The following is a 6,176-nucleotide window of genomic DNA, read 5'->3' as shown; positions in this document are numbered from 1 at the left end:
ACACTTGAATATTAAAGTAGTAATTGTCATTGGTGACGATGCGAAAGGAAAGAAACATGAAGAATCTTTAATCTACACATAAAAAAGATGGCTGATAAGTTTTGGATAACAGCAATCGATCAAGAGTGTGTTTCCTGCCTATTTTGTATCAGTACACGTTTTCACACCAACAACGGTTCCATTTTTAGATGGAAATACACGTACGCACCAGGATTAGGCCTCAATAAATAGTTATCTTTTTCATCCCTTAATCCAAAAAACAGATTGGCCCATGAAAGATACCAACATATATATGCCCCCATACGCGAGCCTGTCATCCAAAGTTCATCGAGCAAACACACAAACACTGCAACCTACCACCGGACTTATCCCACAACTTTGTCAACTCTTCCCCTTGAAATGGAGAGTGTTCCAGTGTTGATTGTTGGTGCTGGGCCAGCAGGCCTCGCAACGGCAGCATGCCTTTGTCAATTCTCGATTCCTTATGCCATCGTCGAGCGTGAGAGCTGTAGCGCGTCACTCTGGCGCAACCGTGCATATGATCGCCTCAAGCTGCATCTTGCAAAGGAGGTCTGTGAGTTGCCACACATGTCATACCCTGTAGATGCACCAACATATATACCAAAAAACTTCTTTGTGAAGTACTTGGATGATTATGTTGAGCATTTCAACATTCAACCGAAGTATCTCACCAGCGTGGAGTCATCCACATATGACAGTGATGAAAAATGTTGGTCCATTGTGGCAAAGGACATGTCAAAGTGCACCACAGTCAAGTTCACGGCAAAGTTTCTTGTTGTGGCAAGTGGTGAGAATAGTGCAAAGAATATTCCAATGATCCCTGGACTAGAAAACTTTCCAGGTGATGTCATCCACTCCTCAAGCTACAAGTCAGGCAAGAGCTACTCTGGCAAGAATGTATTGGTCGTTGGATCCGGCAACTCCGGGATGGAAATTGCTTATGACCTTGCGACCCATGGTGCCAACACATCGATTGTTATACGAAGCCCGGTATGTACATACACTATATATGTTCATTGGGTGCATGAACGCAAATTCTTAGTATAGTTACTAATAGAAGAGATGCAATTTTAAGTGTTATTACTAATAGGAAGTATTTCACATAGAAAAGGAGATGGACTGTTTTATATCGCACACAAACAACTAAAAGACTAGAGGAACCACATGACAAAAATTTAATTCTTGAAATAAGAAATTCTATGCAATTTTATTTATCATGCATACTTCAAAAGAGGTGTGACATATTTTGTGGTTGCAGATTCATGTAATGACAAAGGAATTAATTCGTTTGGGGATGACACTTGCTCACCATCTTCCATTGAATCTAGTGGATAAACTCCTTGTGATGGCAGCGTATTTAATATTTGGAGACCTGTCACGACATGGCATCACAAGGCCAAAAATGGGTCCAATGACCCTCAAAGCAGAAACAGGTCGATCTGCGGTGATTGATGTTGGGACTGTTGGATTGATCAAAAAAGGCATCATCAAAGTAAGTATATCCTTGACATGACATAACTTCATAACATATGATGATTTGATATGCCAAGTTATCAATGTATTTTTATCTCATATAGGTTCAAGGGAGCATTAGTAAGATCAAGGGCAACATAGTTAAATTTCAATGCAGTAAAAGAATCTCATTTGATGCGATTGTGTTTGCAACTGGATACAAAAGCACGGCAAATATATGGCTCAAGGTAATATAGCTGGTGTTTGAACATGTCTGAGTTTGTTTTCTTGGTGTAGCCATTATTAAATCTGCTAACAAGCTCTATGTTTTTTTAATCCAGAATGGTGAGAGCATGTTAAATTTTCCATCGGCTGAGATACAAATGCAGTAAGTTTTCCATCGGCTGAGATCCAAGGTATCCATCCATGTAGTCTTGGATATAATTTGCTTATGACCTACCATGGTGCCAATACTTCGATTGTTATACGAAGCCTGATATTTACTACATGCACTAAATATTTTCATTGGGTACATGAACACAATTTTTTAGTATAGTTACCACTAGAAGAGATGCATTTTTTCAGTATTATTACTAACAGAAAGTATTTCACACATATAAGAGATGGACTATTTTATATCATGCACAAACAATGAAACAACTAGAGGAACTAAATGACAAAAAATTAACTCTTGAAAGAAGAAATTCTATGGAATTTCGTTTTATCATGCATGCTTCAAAAGATGCATGGCATGTCTATTGGTTGCAAATTCGTGTGATGACAAGAGAATTAATTCAGTTGGGTTGACACTTGCTCACTATCTTTCACTAAATATAGTGGGTGACCTCTTTGTGACGGCGGAGAATGTCATATTTTAAGATCTATCGAGGCATGGCGTCACAAGGCCCAAACCCAAAAATGGGTCGAATGACCCTCAAGTTAGGAACCGACCGGCCTATCGGTTGAGTTGGGACTGTTGGATTAACAAAAAAAGCACTATCAAAGTATTTGGAATATTTGAAGGAATCCGCCTTAATTAGTCATATTTTTTGTAATTAAAAATAATAAGTTCACTTTTTATCTCATAATGTCAATTTTATTTTCTAGTTGGCACTTCTAGAGAGATCCAAGTTATCTACATAGATAATGTAGACCTGACTCCAATACGCAATTATATATTTCACAAATTAGGCACTTACATGATGAACAAGGCCGCTACTTGCATATATACCGGATGTTCATTATATTTGAAGGCATAGCAAGCAAGCAATCATTCCTTTTCTTTTTGGGGGAAACACCGATATTGTCAATGGAATAGATAGAACATCAATTGAATCAGTACAATAAGAAATGCTAAGTATTTTTTATTACAAGGCAAACTGACGGAATAAAGCATATACAGGGGATGAGCTTCTCCCAATTCAGTCCATCACTTTTATCAACTGACTCGTTGGACTTTACTGACTTCCAACACTAAATATACTCGGATGGAAAAGATTGCTGATGCCAAAACTGAATTGGCTGAAAGCTACTACAACTTTTTTTGAGGGAAGAAAGCTACTATAACTAGTAACTGAAAGATGATCTCGTGGATTGGCGGAGTGTACCTCTATGTTTTATTTCCCCTTTTCCTATATTTCTTAACATTATATATTTTATATTATTATTTAATATATGTACACGAACTCCCTACTGTTCACAACAAAGAAGAAACGCAACGCTAACATATCTATAATAGGTAAAGGCTGAAGTTCAAACTACGAGGTGATACAAACATCAGAAATTCGTTGCCATGTAGTGCTTAATTCACGTTACTGTGAGCCGTCAAGATGGAACAAATAACCAATTTCAAAAATAAATGACAATGCACTAACAAAGAACGACAATTAGCCATGGTAGATTCCGTTTTCTGCCATTGTCTTCTCACCTTCTATCTCAGTGTTTTGGAACTGAAAAAAATAAATCATAAGACCAGCTGCCGTTATTTTCCCTCTGAGGTTACCTGCTGCCAAATAGTAGTATATACTAGGTACTAGTAGATTATTTTAGCGACTATATATACTAGTTCTGATTTTTTTAGAATACATACAACTCCGTAGTTCTTATTTTATTTGAGATAAGTATACTTTTTATATTTGTCTTGCAAAAAATACTTTTATAATTAGAATGTTTACCATTTTTTCATCTTATTTAGAATGTTTAACTTTTTTAGATAAATTTAGAATATTTACTTTTTATAAACATTAATTAGAATGTTACTAGTTCCTATGATTTGTCAAATATATCACATCCTTTTATAGGGGTAAATAGCACATCTAACCTTTTTTAGACAAAAATAGCACATCTAACTGAGGAATTGTTCCTAAAAAAACTGAGGCATTTTTCGGCCAGTCTGCCGATTATTTATGATATGATGGGCCGGCCCTTAAGCAAGGAGAAGGAAGCAAGCAGGCCCATAAATGAGAAGCGAGGCCTCCACAAGTCAACATAAACAAAACCAGCCAATCCGCTATCCTCCACCTCCTCTAGGGTTTTAAGGCCAACTCCAACGCGCAACCCCATCCTGTCCGCTCGCGTCAGTTTGGGGGTAAACAGACAAATCAGGCCTCCCAACGTGCGGCCGCAAACGGACGCTTTCAACCCATTTCCGACTCAAGTTTGGGCCGAGTTTGCGGCCGAACGGACACGCGCGGACGGCGCGTGGCGCCTGCCCATGTCCTCCCCTGGCCCGCCCGTTGGGGAGACAGACCCCTCTTTCTCTATCCCCACCGAACCCCCTCCAGCCTCACCCCTCCATTCTCGTCGCTCGCTGCCGCCCCCGACATTGCCTCTGTGTAGCTCGGTCGTGTGCTCGCCCCAACACTAGTCGCAACCCCCGTTCCCTCGATGGCCCGAGCTGACCAACCACGGCCACCTGATTTGCACTCCCGGCGGTCGGATTTGGAGCGAATCCGGCCGGACTTGAGCTCGCCCGGCTGCGGGAGGCCACGCCGTGGCATGGACTAGCCGGGTACCGGGCCGGTAGGCCCCGACAAGGCCGTGTATAGGTACTGATTCCTCCTCTAGCCGCTCGGATCTACACCGTCGACGGTTCGCCGGCAGATACATGAAGGCCATCGGCCGGGCTCGTTGCTGGCCCAAAAGCTCGTTGGTGCACCGTTGCCACTCATTAAGTGCGATGACTCCCCAAAGAAGGTCTTGCGTCGCATGTCTACAATGCCGGAACATCCCGGATGGGTGTTCATCAAGTGCTCAACCGATGGGGTATGTGCTACTTAGTTTCGGTTGTGCTCTTGGATTTGACTAGTTGTGCTAACTTAAAATTTTATTTTGTAGAATGGATGCAACTTTTGGTGTTGGAAAGAAGAGTACATCGATATATTGATAGAGCATAATTTAGTAGATGTTCGTGCACTTGTAGCTAGAAGAGAGGCTAGAGATGAGACTAGTGCACTTGTTGCTAGAATAGCGGCTAGACATGAGACTAGATGCGAGAAAGCAACGTCTACTTCTTTAGACTCGAAGAAGAAAGAAGCACGCAAGATCAAGCCTCCGCAGATCAACAATGAATGCATCGAGAAGGCACTAATCCAACTTACGGGAGCAGTTATAGAAGTTGGATATCTTCTAAAATGTCTTCTTGTGGTTCTTGTTTTCTTTGGTCTTGCTATTCTAGTTAAGATTTGGTGATGTGCTTCCATGTATCAAAAATTAATGATGAAAAATTAAAAGATGTGTTTGTGGTCGCTAAACTTGCGAGGCCGTTTAAATACAGTCATTCTCACCGTATGTATGCGTAATCCGTAGTTGCCAGCATGACATGGGCCCGCTGTCAGCCGCTGTAAACGTTCTTGTATGATAGATTTTTGTAGAAAAGCCCTTAGCTCTTCTTTTATTTACATAGGAAGCCCCTCAAATAAAAAAAAATAGTGGAGGGATTTCGATCCCACGACGTATTGCTGGGTGGCTCGCTTGGACAACCACCACAACAACAGTAACTAATGGCTAATTAGCACGACAACCTTATATATCCTATCAACGCAGACTGCAAAAAAATTAATGAAGAAAATCTATCTAATAACCTGTGCAACCGGCGGGTTCGAACCTATGACATGGTGATTCACTCGCGTATAAGCTAACCACCAGGCAACTGCGACATGTGATGTAGTTTGGGGACAAACAATGTATATGTTTTTTATCACTCTAGTTCTATGTAAATACATGCCATTTTAAAAACAGTTTAAACATTGTAAAAAAATGTTTGTGTAATTCAAAATATGTTTGTGCATTAAAAAAACTACCTGAACAGTTTTTCGAACTATGCGAACATAATTGTACATTGTGTAAACTGCACGAATATATGTAAGGTTGTTTTACTAATGTGTCAAATATTTTTTTAAATGCAATGTACATTTTTTAAATAACACAAATATTTTTTACAGTGTTTAAACATTTTTTAAAATGTCATATATTTTTTAACGCATGTACATATTTTTAATTGCACAAATAATCTTTTATAAAGTTTAAAATTCTTTTAAAATAAAAAATATTTACTTAATGTAATATAAATATTAACTTGTTTTACTAATGACTTATATCAACAAAATTATAATTTAAATATTATACATGATTAAATATTCATACCAACAGTTTAGATTTTAAATTATGAATATTGTAAACTATACAAACATTGAACTATAAAA

The sequence above is a fragment of the Triticum dicoccoides genome, chromosome 2B (genome assembly GCF_002162155.2).
Source record: "Triticum dicoccoides isolate Atlit2015 ecotype Zavitan chromosome 2B, WEW_v2.0, whole genome shotgun sequence".
Lineage (NCBI taxonomy): Eukaryota > Viridiplantae > Streptophyta > Magnoliopsida > Poales > Poaceae > Triticum > Triticum dicoccoides.
The sequence above is the reverse complement of the archived record's forward strand: the minus strand, read 5'-3'. Positions refer to the sequence as shown.